Here is a 14,797-nt window from a genome sequence, read left to right as displayed (position 1 = left end):
CAGTGTCTGGATGGCTCTCTGCGAGAGAATGTAGATGTCCAGGTGCATTGTCATAGATAAGTAGGACCTTGAAGGACGAGTTCTTTTCCCTCAGACAAGTCCTGACCTCATGCAGAAAGCAGTTCTTAAGCCAGCCTTCAAACACTATTGCTGTAACCTAGTCATTGCTGTTAGGCTTCCCAAAGACTGGTAGGTGAGATTTAGTTTTCCCTTTAATGGCATGAGGGTTTTCTGACCTATAAACCAACATTAGTTTACATTTCAAACGAGCCACATTGGCACAAAGTAATAGTGTTAGCCTGTCCTTTGCAGCTTTAATACCAGGAGCTGTCCTTTCTTCTTTCGATATGTATGTCCTGTTAGGCACTTTTGTTCACAACAGGCTGGTTTTGTTAACCTGGCAGTATGATTACCAGGAACACTAACACTGGCCCTTATTTGATCTTCAGACTGCCTAATGAATCTAATTGTGGATTCATTGATGCTGTAGTCCCTGGCCAGCATGGTAGCATTTGCACTGTTTCTCAGTCTATCTAATATTGTCATTTTTTGGGCAAGTGTCATCACTTTTCTAGGATGTTTACTGCTTGGTTGTGACTCACTCATTTTTAAATACAGAAATGTACTGTGTACTGTATGGACTTAAAGATTACAGGATTGTGATCAGGATTTACATTGCAGCAACAAGGAACACCCACATGTGAACAGTGACAGATGATGCACACGCAGTGCACATTTCCTACTGCATGAAATACGCCACAGACACCTTCCATTTTTTTACCTTCGGTTAGGCGGCTTTTCTTTTTTCTCAGTACAGTATTTTCTAAAGTTGATTTCTACAATTTCTTTTATATTTAAGACCGTGGATAAGCGAACATTTGGGCCTGCAAGGGGCAATCTGGTGTACAAAGACTTTTGCACAGGCAAATGAATTCTGGAAATAGGAAAAAGACCGTGGATAAGCGAACATTTGGGCCTGCAAGGAGCAATCTGGTGTACAAAGACTTTTGCACAGGCAAATGAATTCTGGAAATAGGAAACTGGCAAACTGGAGGAACAGCACCTCATCTTCCGACTAGGCACTTTACAGCCTTCCGGGCTGAATATTGAATTCAACAACTTTAGATCTTAAACTCCCCCTCCCCCCATCCCCACCCCGTTTCTCCCCCCTCCCCTTTTTTTTTTCAATAATTTATATAGATTCTTCTTTCCCCACCTATTTCCATTATTTTTAAATCTAAAACTAAAAGCTTGTTAGTCTTTCCACCCCACCCCCACTAGAGCTGTACTTTGAGTGTCCTGTCTTCCATTCTTAATTAGCACTTTTCTTAGACAAATATCACCACCTTCAACACCTCTTTGATCCTTTTGTCTGTGACATCTTTTGATTATCTGCTCCTATCACTGCTTGCTTATCTCCACAACCACCCCACCCACAACTTCTCTCTCCCCCCGCCCCCCCACCTTAAACCAGCTTATATTTCTCCTTTCTCCTAACTATGCTTCAGTTCTGCCGAAGGGTCGTGAAGGCTCGAAACGTTAACTGATTTCTTCTCCACCGATGCTGCCAGACCTGCTGAGTTTTTCCAGGTAATTCTGTTTTTGTTTTGGATTTCCAGCATCCACAGTAGCTTTTAGCTTTTTGTTTTTATATCTGGAAATAGGAAGTCGTGAATGGCGGGACTTTACTGTATAAATACCAGCAGAGTCTAGTTAGACAAAAAGGCCCGTTTCTGTGCTGTACATTCGATATAATTCTACGTAATTTGCATACCATCTAATCACACGCCTTGGCTTTATTCTACGGAGAAGTAAGAAGAGTGTTGGTTTCATCTGGGTCAAGTGAATTAAATTTGAGAAGTGAAGACGATCACTTTAACAATAAAAATTGAAGGAGGCCTGTGGTTATGTTAACTGGTGTGTGATTTGTATGTAACCTGTACAATTATGTCTTTAAATGAATTGGTTTAGTTTCCTTGCAAGGAACTCTGGTAAGCAGCATCAATTTCTGGTTGGTTAGTCATGCGGGTTTGAGTTAGAGCTGAAAGAGCCCTGGATTTAACTGGATTATTTTACACACCATTGTGGTTATAAAGCATCAAATTTAGAACAAAATAGACATTTCAGCTCATTGAGACAACTCCTGCAAAATTTCTGTTGAGTCACATTCTCGGTGACTTATTTCATCTTTGAGAGAGATTGGCAGACGCACATTAACATCGATGAAATGAAAACTCATTTATTTCTCTGTGATTGAACACATTTGCGAGAAACACATATGCGAGGAACACCCGGCTGCAGCAGCCTAGCCTTATTGAATTTTAACTTGGCAGATACTGCTGGTGACATCCCCATTTTTATGACAGGTTGGTAGTAATTCAACAATGAGTGCTGTAAGTCTGATACAAAAGGGAATGAAAGTTTCGCAATGTGATTTTCAGTAAATACTTCAAAAAAAAAAGGCAATGTAGCCAGAGAAAATGAAATGCAGTTGTTGTGTGGCTTCTATAATGTTTAGCTGAAATCTGAAAGTATAAGTTTGTGTCAAGGCTGATTTTCTGCACTGAATTGTCAATTTGAGGGAAATGGTTCCTGTGTGATTTTCTTTGAACCATCAATAAGAAAATAGCTCCAAAGCTCAGCGTATTGTAAAGATTGGCCCGGATCTTCCAAGGAGCTGGAATCGTTGGATTACCACTCCGCACGAACATTCCCCCAACTCGACTTTGCTATGCACTTCTTCCGGGACCTTCCGAGCCCGGCTTTCCCAGAAATGCGGAGTGCAGTGACCATCGGAGAACTCCGTCGCAGCGGAGGAGAGTTGGAGGCAAAACAGGACACGCCCTCTTTTTACGGCACTAGCTGCCATATGGTAAGTTTAAAGGTCCAGTTTGAATGTTCATGAATTGATGAGTGGTGGGTGAGGTAGATAAGTGGGTAGGGTGGAAGGTGGGTAGGGTGGCAAGTGGGTGAGGTGATGGGTGGGTGAGGTAGTGGTCGGGTGGGTAGTCTGGTGGTTGGGGAGGGTCGGCGGGGTAAGTGTGAGTGATTGCGGGGAAAGTTCTGTGCTTACCAAGGTGTTAGACTAGGTTTTAATCTGCGTAACATCCCCTGGGTAACCATTCTACTAAGTACATCAGAATTGTCCGAAGACTCTGACTCTAACTCCAGTGTTGGAGACATTTGCGGATGGTGCCGGGGAGCAGGGGAATCGCCCATCAGAAGTCGAAACTTCCAAGGCCATCCTACGAGGGTCAACGTGGCAGGACTTCCACAATGTCCTGACGTGCATCTCAGTCATGCGTCCGGTCTCCGGCAATCCAGAGACTGGAAGATTTGCGCCAAACAGTTTGAAAAGAGTAAATGTGAGAGTGAGATTAAATCAGGAAACACCAAACAAATTTAATGAGAAGAAACGATTTAGGGAAGGAAGGACATCCACAGCATTGATGTCTCAGAAAAGAGTCAGAGCCCATGCAGTGCCTTGATTTCAATGCATTGTGGATTCAGGAAGGATAAAGAGCATGTAGGATGATGTATTTGCAACGTGGGTTGAAAAGGAAAGTTCAAAGCAGTTCTAACATCGTGTCAATAAAATTGACATTGAATTAAAAAAAAGGTTGCAACAGAAGGTGGAAGCGAAGGCTTGAAATGAGAAGCTTTTGTGTTCAGCCAAGTTTTTTTCTCTTGTATTATATTAAGCTTTGCAAGTAAGGCAGACAAAAAAAATTACCACAAATGTTGGAGCAATATTTAAGTCTTGGATTGAATTGGACTGAATTGATGAGGAGAAATGTTTTGCATCAAGTCTTTTGGAGACAGCTTTAACAATGGAGGAGTTTTGGGGGTTCCATTTGAGAACAAAGGCTATATAGTAAGTGTAAGAATGTGAACAGGTGGGAGTGGGCAAAGGTATTGGGAATTATGCACAAAATTAAATCAGTACTCGCCTCCTAAGTTTTATGAGGGATCTTGAATAAGCCACGGTGTTTTTAATAATGAATAGGCTGTCCGAGAGGGTACAGATCAATTTGACTTTGCTAGAGGTCAGATGGCTCTGATGGGTTTTGCCTACATTTGCCAGAATTTTCTGGCCCCCTTGGCATCAGGTGTCAGGTTGGGAACAATATGGTGAGATGGCCAAACATCGGTTTCACGCCATTAAAAAAACAGTTTGCAATCATCGGCTCCACCCATCAATGGCGGGCTGCGTCTCCCGCCGCTGCACAATGGGAACCTAATTTCAGTACATTACATCTCATTATAATCCCTGCTCATCGGAATCATGTGCCCAGGCTGGATTATCCACGCACGTCAACAGGATTGCATGCCGACATATTTCACAACTGTACATAATCAACATGCACCAGCGAGGTGCACATCGCTCGGGACTTTGAGGTTTGTTTGCCTACCTTGCTTTGGGCAGCAATCGCAGTCATCAGTGCCAGGCTTTGCAGGCAGCACCATATCACTTTTAAGGGGGCTCACAGGCAGGTCTCAGCCTATCAGACCAGCCGTAAGGCAGGTGGCCTTTTGACAGCTGCAGGGCAAGGGGTTGGTTGGGGGAAGGGGAAAAGTGGCCTCAGGGAAGGGAAGAGGCTGCAGGGTGAAGGCTGTACAGAGGAAGGAGGTTATCGCAGGGTGTGTGTGTGGGGGGGAGGCTCTGTGAAAGTGGCCTCAGGATGGTGAGGCCTGAGGAGGCAGCCTCCAGAAGAGATGAGGCCAGATCGAGATGCGAGGGTGTGTGTGAGAGCATGAGAGAGTGAGTGGTAATGTCCCTGGAGCTGGCAGGGAGTGAGATGCCAGTGAATGTGTGATTGCCTTGAGTGTGTGAGTTTAGAGTGTTAAGATGGTTGCCTTACGCTGGTGGCACAGATGAGATCATTCATCCATTTTGTGCACTGGATGGCTGACATCTTCTTTGCCACCGCCTCCCAAGCCAGACTGATGGGCCTCCTGCAGCCTGAACGGGGGTAGCGGACATTGCAGCAGGCCTCCACCGCGTCCAGAAGACGTCCCATGGATGTGTCACTGAATCGGCGGGGGGCGGAGCTGCACTCTTCTTCGCTTTTGGGTTGATGCCTTCACCAGAGCAGTCCTGGGCTGCAAGCATTGAGAAGTGTGCGCATGGCTGCAGTTTAAATATGGCACCCTGTGTGAGGATGTGGTGAGGTAATGATGTGGCGGGCAAATTGAAGGCTGCCTGCCAGCGAGGCGGCGTAGTTCCTGCAGCTGCATAATTCATGAGGCTGGAATGGGATGATACAGCGTGAAAACCTGCCATTGTGGCGGGCAGGTAAAACGACTTTTTTCCCCTCCGCTACCGCACTTTGTGCAAATCTGGGACGATTCCATCCATTATGTTGACAGGGTTCCTGTTGATGCAAGTTAGATTAGTATAGGGATGATTCTGGTGAGTTTGGCTGGGTTTTGTGGAAGTGAGGCTTTCTAGTCATGTATTGGTTAAATTTCCCCTAAAGAAAGGAGCACTTGTCATATATATAGTTAGTTTTAATTGTACGAAGTGTACAGAGTGGCATCGTTCATTCCAATTGCCTGACTATGCTAACTGCAATTATTAACCAGAATAACTTTAAAGGAGAACTTTATTCCTCATTATATCAACGCAGAATCAAATTTGCCTGAGGAAAAGAGGCTATAGTAAATCTTGATCTGACAGCATTTAAGAGTACCTTTTAAAAATTCAGCGCAGAGACTAACCAAATCTTGAATTTATTGAGAATTAAGTAATTCTTATGTGAACTGTCCCATCGGAAAATGACATGCATGATTAGAATATGTGAGCAGCTTTGCCCATGAGATGGCCGTTGAAAAGACAGAGCAACATAAGCGTGTAAATATTTCAACAAAAGCAAAAAAAAAGTTTCTCAAAATGCTTTCTCATCTTCAGATTGACCCACGTGCCCCAGTAAAATCCTAGCTGCAAGAGGACTGATAGGTATCCCATTTCCAGGTCTCTTTCAACACTGCTATGTAATTAGTTACAGGGCTCAAGCTGACTATCTGCTCTGATCTTCCATTCTTCTTTATTGTGTAGGTTTTGATTTTTCTTTTCCATATGGCTTATCTTAAACAACTGAGCCGTGAGGAGCACATTTTTGTAAGATAGATCAATGGGGTGTGGAAAGGCACTTAAGCTTGCTTTTTCACACACGGTAATCAACCATCACACCCCAGATTGCCTAAATGTGTGTTCAAGTTTGAAAAATTGCTCTTTATTAATTTCAGTTCTAACTAAGTAAAGAAACTGAGAAATTAAACCCAAATGTTCCTCTGTCATCTTCACAAGTTGTTAACTCTTAAGTCAGTTCTAATTCATCTGAAGGCTGAGTGAAAACAAAAGATCTGCTACTGCAGAGATGAATTACATGCACAAGCTTTTGAGGCTGTTGGAGCCATTTTATTGGTTTATCGTCTAAATAGAACATGCCTGAGGTCATCAAAGGTCATGTTTAATGTAATATAATGTGCTAGTTCATTGAAAGGCATCTCCATTTTTCCGACTGCTACCTCTGTTGCAAAAGTTGTTACAATTAATATAAGATTTTATCTTGTAGAATCCAAGCCACTGTTTCCAGTGATGTATGTTCTTTCTCTTCTAAAAACCACTTCTCCTCAATTAACCACCTCCAAGCTAGCAGCTTTGCAAAATGGCTACTATATATTTGTAAATGGGGTAAGATTTTTTGTGGATAGTGTCAATTTTACCCTCCTTGTCCGAAGTCCAAATTATACAATTATAAATAATTCTTAAATATCAAATGAGATCTGGTGGGTGTAATAGCTGAGAACAATGGTATTTTACCTGTGTGAGAATGCATGTTAATAAGCTTTTGCTTTCAACTTTAAGATTTATTATAATTCATGTTTGAACAAAAATGCCACAGCTTAATTCAAGTTTTAAGACAGCATAAATATGGGAATATTGAAGAATTTCCAGTCTCTGCTAAGCTTTAACTGAAATCCCTCTCCTTGAAGCAGTGTGGTTCAGATCAGATGAGCAATTGTAACTGTCAAACTCTGATTGTTAAGGGAATATCTCCCAAGTTACATTCTGAAACCTGTACAAAATATTTGTATTCACTGAAAGGAGAACAACTAAGCTCTGTGTCAGTATTGCCATTGTTGTTTTCCCACATCCTGCTGAATTTGTTGGTCCATTCTTGTTGCTACATGAATGTTACGTGTTTGCATGTTTTTAACCTGATTTGTTAGTCTATGTATGAATCTTTCAAAATAAGCTGCATTGCAATTCAGCCTTTGGGCAGCGAATCTTTCTTCAATAAAATAGCATTATTATTATATAGTTTCACTAGTTGCAGCTGGAATCCAACCCTGATCCCAGAACAAAAGACATTGTTCTGACTGTTCCTCCCCATCTACTGGGCCTATCATTTGTACTAAACTAAGGTTTTGAATTATATATATAATATAATATTTGCCAATTTCACACAGCAATTATCACACAAACAGCATGTAATAATGATGCTGTCAGTTGAGGGATAAATATTGGTCAAGACACCAGGGATTACTCGCCTGCACTACTTCACTACTGCACTATAATAGTGCCAAAAGGCTTTTTTATGCCCATTTGGGAAAGCAGACAGGAGGTCAGTTATACATCTCATCAGAGAGACAGCACCTATGCCAGTGTCTCATTCCCTCAGTCTTTCTTCAGGTACCATGCCCTAAGAGGGCATTGGTGACCATGGGCTTCCATGTTAATCTTGCTCTAGAGGTGTGGATAATCTTCATTGGTGGTTCATTCATCCAGTTTGTGAGGCTCTTAAAAGGTTGTTCTTTGTCTACCTCAATGTCTTTACTATAAATCTTTCCCATCATCATCAAACTTTCTAAATCATGATTTCTTATGTGCCCAAGAAATTCCAACTGTCCATCTCTGATCTTGGTCAGCAGAATCCTTTTGGTCTCAGATCTTACGAGCACCTCTTATTGGCAGTGTGACTTGTCCAACATATCTTCATTATTCACCTCAAAAACCATAACTCTGCAGCCTCAATTTTTCTCTGCATTGCTTCGCTGATCATCTAAAACTCTCTTCAGTATGGCAAGGTTGGTGTGAAGTAGCATTCCAGTATTCTCATCTTTGTTCTCATGGCTAATTTTTGTTGATCCCTCAGCATTGAACTGATACATCAGCCTAGATTTTGTGTTCAAATCCAGCGTTGGTTTTGAACCCACAACTTTCTGATTCAGAAGCAGGAATGCTACTAACTGAACCACTGCTGACACAGGTGTTTGAGGGACAAATATTGGCCAGGACAATGGGAAAACAACCATACTCCAATCTGAATAATATTATGAGATTTTTTAAATGCACCAAAACAGATGCTTATTTCTTGCCTTAACCTCCGTCAAACCTGCATTGAAGAACATGCTGCGAAGGTCATTGTGAATGAGGAGGTAGTTGAGATACTCAATGGGCTAAGAATTGATAAAGAACATTTTTAGAAAGGTTGGCTGTACTTAAAGTCGCCTGGACAAGGTGGGATGCATTTGAGGATGTTGAGGGAAGTAAGGATGGAGATTGTGGAGGTACTAGCCATGATCCTCCAATCCTTCTTAAATGCAGGAATGGGGTGCCAGATGTGGAGAATTGCAAATTTTACACCTTTGTTCAAAAAGGGTGTAAGGAGAAACCCAACAACTACAGGCCAGTCTGTTTAACGTGGATGGTGGAAAAGCTTTTAGAAATGGCATTCTGAAATGACAAAATTGGCAGTCACCTGGACAAGAATAGATTAATTAAGGAAAGCCAACATGGATTTATCAAAAGCAAATAATGTTTAAGCAATTGGTTAGAGTTTTTTGATGTGGTAACAGAGTTGATTGATGAGATCAATGTGCTTGATGTGGTGCAGATGGACTTTCAAGAGGCATTTGATAGAGTGCCATATAATAGGCTTGTTAGCAAAGTTTAAAATCGGCAGTGGAAAAGCTTTTCAAGATAATGGCCTGAATTTTCAACAAGAGGAATCGTTGTCTGTGCTCTCAGTTAAAGGCTTGGCTGAGAATCCAGACAACCATTACTCTTGTTGAAACACCTGCACCCCAGCAAAAACATTGCTTGATTGACAGCTCAAGATCTCGGATCTCTGTGGTCAATTTCACAATGTTTATTTACACAAGTTTAAGTGGTTTCAAAGGCTTGGTTTTTGTAATTGATACTTTAAAGGGTTTGGATGATTGACACTTTTATGCCTTTTCATGAAGTTGCTTTATAAATAATAGGAAGCTATGAATATATTTTTAAATTGTTTTTTGTTTACTGGTTCTACTATTACTATAGGGTGCATTGGTTCTATACAGTGTATAGTGGGTCAGAGGGCAGGAAGTGCCATAGCTTGGCATTCGGAGTATGAGGGGCCATAGAGATTGGAAGGAAGGGCAGAGCTTGGCACTAGGGGTATGAAGGGCCAAAGGGGGTGGTTGGAGGGGCAGATGTTGGCCAAGGGGACATGAGGAGGACCTTTTGAAGTTACCTTTTAAAAAGTCCCTTAGGGTTCTCCCCTGAGGGGTTGTGAACCGAAACTCTTCTCAAAATCTGGCCCGAATCCATGAAAATCGTGAAGGAGTAAGACATGCTTATCGCTGCAGTGGAGTTGGCCAGGTTGGAAGTGCTGGGTGCAGGCATCCTGACTCAGTGAAAATCCAGGCCGATAGTCCAGGAGAAAACAGCTATATTTCCTTCCCCAGCAACTGTCTCTATCTCCGAATTACCCCACATGGATTCCAACTTCCTCACCATCCAAGGGCCCAAACATTCCTTTCAGGTGAAGCAGCACTTCACTTGCACCTTCTTCAATTTGGTCTACTGCATTCTCTGCTCCCAATGCCGCCTCCTCTACATTGGGGAGATCAAATGCAGACTGGGTGACCACTTTGCGGACTTGTGGTCTGTCCGCAAGCATGACCCAGGCTCACTGCTGCTTGCCATTTCAACACCCCATCCTGCTTTCATGCCCACATGTCCGTCCTTGGCCTGCTGCAATGTTCCAGTGAAGCCCAGTGCAAACTGGAGGAAAAGCGCCTCATCTTCCGAATAGGCATTTTACAGCCTTCTTGGCTTAACATTTAGTTCAACAACTTCAGACCATGAACTCTCTCTCCTCTATCTTCACCCCTTTTTAAATCCCCTTTTTTTAAATTGATTTTTATTTTTTATCCACTTATTTTCATTTTTACTTTTATTCATTTATTCATTGTTTTATCCCCTTTTTTTAATCCCTTTCTATCCTTTTTCCCCAACCACTGCTCCCTCCCTGCTCGCCAGCCCCCAAAAGAGCCATCTGTTACTTGTTCTATGTTGCTCTTTCAGAGTGCTTACTCTTGTTATGCTATTAACAAATTCTGCTTTCTTACCTTTATGCCACTATTGGCATCTTATTTAACCCTTACCACTACCATTAACACTCCCTTTGTCTTTTTGTTCATGACATCTATGTCAATCTCTCCTTCGCCCCCACCTATCGTTGGCCTTCTATCCAGCTTCACTTGCTCCACCCCCCCTTAAACTGAATAAATTTCATCATATTTCTACTTCTCTTTAGCTCTGAAGAAGGGTCATACAGACTTGAAACGTTAACTCTGTTTCTCTATCCACAGATGCCGTCAGACCTGCTGTGTTTTTCCAGCATTTACTGTTTTTATTTAAAATTAACAGTCACTAGGACAAGTGTAGATTAATCAGGTAAAGTCAGTACAAATCTGTTGAAGACAAATCAGGTTCAACTAACTTGATTGCGTTTTTTGTGGTTGACGACAATGAGTGGATGTGGTGTATTTGGATTTCAAGAAGGCTTTTGATAAGGCCCCACATAAGAGACTAGTGGGCAAAATTAAAGCACATGGGATTGGGGGTAATATACTGGCATGGATTGAGAATTGGTTGACAGACTGGAAACAGAGAGTGGGAATAAATGGGTATTTTTCCGGGTGGAGGGTGGTGACTAGTGGTGTACCGCAGGGATCAGTGCTTGGGTCCCAGCTATTCATGATATATATAAATGATTTGGATGAGGGAACCAAATGCAATATTTCCAAGTTTGCTGATGGCACAAAACTGGGCGGGGCTGTGAGTTGTGAGGAGGTTTCAAGGAGGTTTCAGGCTGATTTAGACAAGTTGTGCATGTGGGCAAACACATGGCAGATGCAGTGTAACATGGATATATGTGAAGTTATACACTTCGGTGTAAAAAGCAGAAAGGCAGAATATCATTTAAATGGTGATATATTGGGAAGTGTGGGTGTACAAAGGGATCTGGGTGTCCTTGTACACCAGTCAATGAAAGTAAATAGGCAGGTGCAGCAAGCAATGAGGAAGGCAAATGGTGTGTTGGCCTTAATTGCAAGAGGATTTGAGTTCAGAAGTAGGGATGTCTTACTTCAGTTATACAGGGCCTTGGTGAGTCAACACCTGGAGTGTTGCATGCAGTTTTGGTCTCCCTACCTAAGAAAGGAATACTTTCCATAGAGAGAGTGCAGCGAAGGTTCACTAGGCTGATACCGGGGATGGCAGGACTGTCGTTTGAGGAGTGATTAGTTCGACTGGGTCTGTATTAGCTAGAGTTTAGAAGAATGAGAGGGGATCTGATTGAAATATATAAAATTCTAACAGGGCTAGACAGACTGGATGCAGGGAGAATGTTTCCCCTGGTTGGGGAGCCTAGAACCAGGGGCCACATTCTCAGGATATGGGGCAGGCCATTTAGGACCGAGATAAGGAAAACTTTCTTCACTCAGTGGGTGGTCAACCTGTGGAATTCTCTACTACAGAAGGCTGTGGAGGTTGGGTCACTGAGTATATTCAAGAAAGAAATTGATAAATTTTTGGACATTAGGGGCATCAAGGGGTTTGGAGAGAAAGCGGGAATGGCATTGAGATAGAGGATCAGCCATGATCATATTGAATGGCAGAGCAGGCTCGAAGGGCCAAATGGCCTACTCCTGCTCCTAGTTTCTGTGTGTCTATGAGGGTAATGTGGTTTATGTGGTGGATATGAACTTTCAAAAGGTATTTAATAAAGTGCCACATAATAGACTTGCCAGCAAAGCTGAAGCCCATGGAATAAAAAGAAAAATGATAGCACAGATACAAAGTTGGCTGATTGACAGGAAACAGTATTGGTGAATATTTGTTTTAGGATTTGAGGAAGGTAATTGAGTTCCCCAGGGATCAGTACTAGGATAGCTGTTTTTCATGATCTATTTTGTCAAGAAATGAGAGACCGAGAGGGAAAGAGCTACTGGTGAGAGGAGAAAAGAAAGAGGCTCCAAGCAGTAAAAGTACTGTGGCTGAGGACTCAGGAGAAACCCAGGAAAGCTAAAAGATAGTGGGAGAATGGCCCACATCCGGTGGGCCATTGGGGCAAATGTAACCTTTGGAGAGTTGATGTTCTACTCAGCTTGGCTGAAGAGCTGGTGTTTTGCCTGTGAATTGGTGCTGGAGTGCAGGGAATCCAGTGGAACGTAATCACGGGAGACTAGGTAGAAACACTGGGAGATGAGCAGTTGTTGAGGCAGTCTGAGTTGGTGTGATTTTGAGGGACTTCTGAGGCTAGATCTACAAAATGGGAAGAGTGTAGACTTGCAGTCCCTCATAAGGGAGACGGAGTTTGAATGAGGTTGTGTAACTCATAGTGGATAATGACATTTGGGCGGGTTGCTAAGAAATCCAGGGAATCTGTCTTGGTTGCTTCAGCCATGTGTTGTGCAGTGTATTGCACTTGACCACAGTTTGCCTGTTAATTCACATCTACCACATGTTAATTCTGAATGTTAGAGCACATGATAGATATTGTAAATTGTTTTACTTGTTTGACTTTGTATGGGAAAGTTTATGTTGTTTGTTCAAAAGTCATGGAGCCTTGTGGCTTTACTTTCTTGGTAAGTACCTGGGGATCTCAAACTTCGTCTACTTTAAACAAAAAGTTACTGGTCCTTAACCGGATCATACCAAAAATTTAGAGTCTGGTCCAGGATCATAACAGTTTTAATGAGCTAGACTTCAGTGTACAGAGCACAACCTCAAAAGTTGCAGATGACACAAATTTTGGAAGTATTATGAACTGTGAGGAGGATAGTGATATACTTCAGGAATACTGGACAGGCTAGTGGAAAGTGGCAGACACGTGGCAGATGAAATTTAATACATAAGAGAGTGTAGTAATAGATTTTGGTAGAAAGAATGAGAAGAGGCATTATAAAATAAAGGTTACAATTCTAAATGGGGTGCAGGAAGAGAGAGGCCTGAGGGTACACGTACACAAATCATTGAAGGTGATAGGGAAGTTTGAGAAAGTGGTTAAAAAGTCATAGGGGATCCTGGGCTTTATAATTAGACAAACAGGGCCGGATTTTCATGTTGAGGCAGGAATTGGGAGTCAGGAAATTTCTATATGTCACAATCCCACCTCTTACGGCGGCCAGATTAAAAGACCCAGCTCCATTCAGAGATATTGGTCCAGTTCTGTGAGGCCCCCTATAATCCTCACCCCCAACCCCCTTATACCACCTCAGCCCCTATACCCCTCAACCCCTTAGCCCCCACATCCTCAACCCCCATACCTTCCTCAACTCTCACATATTCCCTCAACCACATGCCCCTCAAACCCTTACCCCCTCAATTCCCTTACAAAGGCCTTTAACTCCTCAACCATGGTCAACCCACCTCACCCTCCCCTTATGACCCTTTGCCCCCATACCACCTTCAGCTCCCTTACCCTCCTCAAGTCCCCTACTTTCTCATCCCCAAATTCCCTCAACTCCCTTATTGCCTAATCCCTCTTAACTCTCCCAACCCACTCTCCTAATATTCACAATGAACAGAACTCATGAGCACTGTAATAACATTTGCAAGTCTTTGCAAAGATCATAAGTCTGTCAAAATAAACCAACATTACTTGATAAGCCACTTAGAAACAAATTATCCTATTCAAGAGCTCATAAATCTATCAAACTAAACATACATTACTTGATTAGCCATTTTTAAAAAAAAAACGATCAGCTGCTTTAGATGCTCAGAAATCTATCAGAATAAAAAAGCCCACATTCCACTGGTCAGCTATGTGCACAAACTCTTCTGAGCAGAATCCATTAGTGGTTTAGAAGGCAGAGCAGCATTCAAATTGGCATTCCCCTAAAAAACTGTGTTTAAAAAAACCCTCGTGAGCAAAATCCATTAGACATTTATTTTTTTCATTATTCATTCACAGGATGTGGGCTTCACTGGCTGGGCCAGCATTTATTGCCCATCCCTGGTTGCCCTTGAAGGTGGTGGTGAAACTGAGTGGCTTACTAGGCCATTTTTAAGAGTCAACCACATTGCTGCGGGTCTAGAGTCACATGTCGGCCAGACCAGGTAGTTTTCCTTCCCTAAAGGACATTGGTGAACCACATGGGTTTTTACAACAATCAGCAGTGGTTTCATAGTCATCATTAGGCTTTTAATTCCAGATTTTTATTGAATTCAGATGTCACCATCTGCCACGGTGGGATTCAAACCCAGGTCTGCAGGGATTAGCTGAGTTGCTCTTGTAGACTGCACTGTATGAATGCAATGGGCTAATGGCCTCCCTTTGCCGTGTAACAATTCTATGGAGCGCCAGCCTGGATTATGTGCTCGGATCCCACAGTGGGACTTGAATCTGACTCAAAAGCAAGAGCGTCACTGCCGAACCAGGGGCACTTTAGTGACTTGTTTTTAATGCCCTGAAAATGGAATTTGCCATTTTTTTCTGCTATGCACTTCACTATG

Source organism: Cetorhinus maximus, chromosome 10 (genome assembly GCF_964194155.1).
Source record: "Cetorhinus maximus chromosome 10, sCetMax3.hap1.1, whole genome shotgun sequence".
Lineage (NCBI taxonomy): Eukaryota > Metazoa > Chordata > Chondrichthyes > Lamniformes > Cetorhinidae > Cetorhinus > Cetorhinus maximus.
This window is presented reverse-complemented; position numbering follows the sequence as displayed.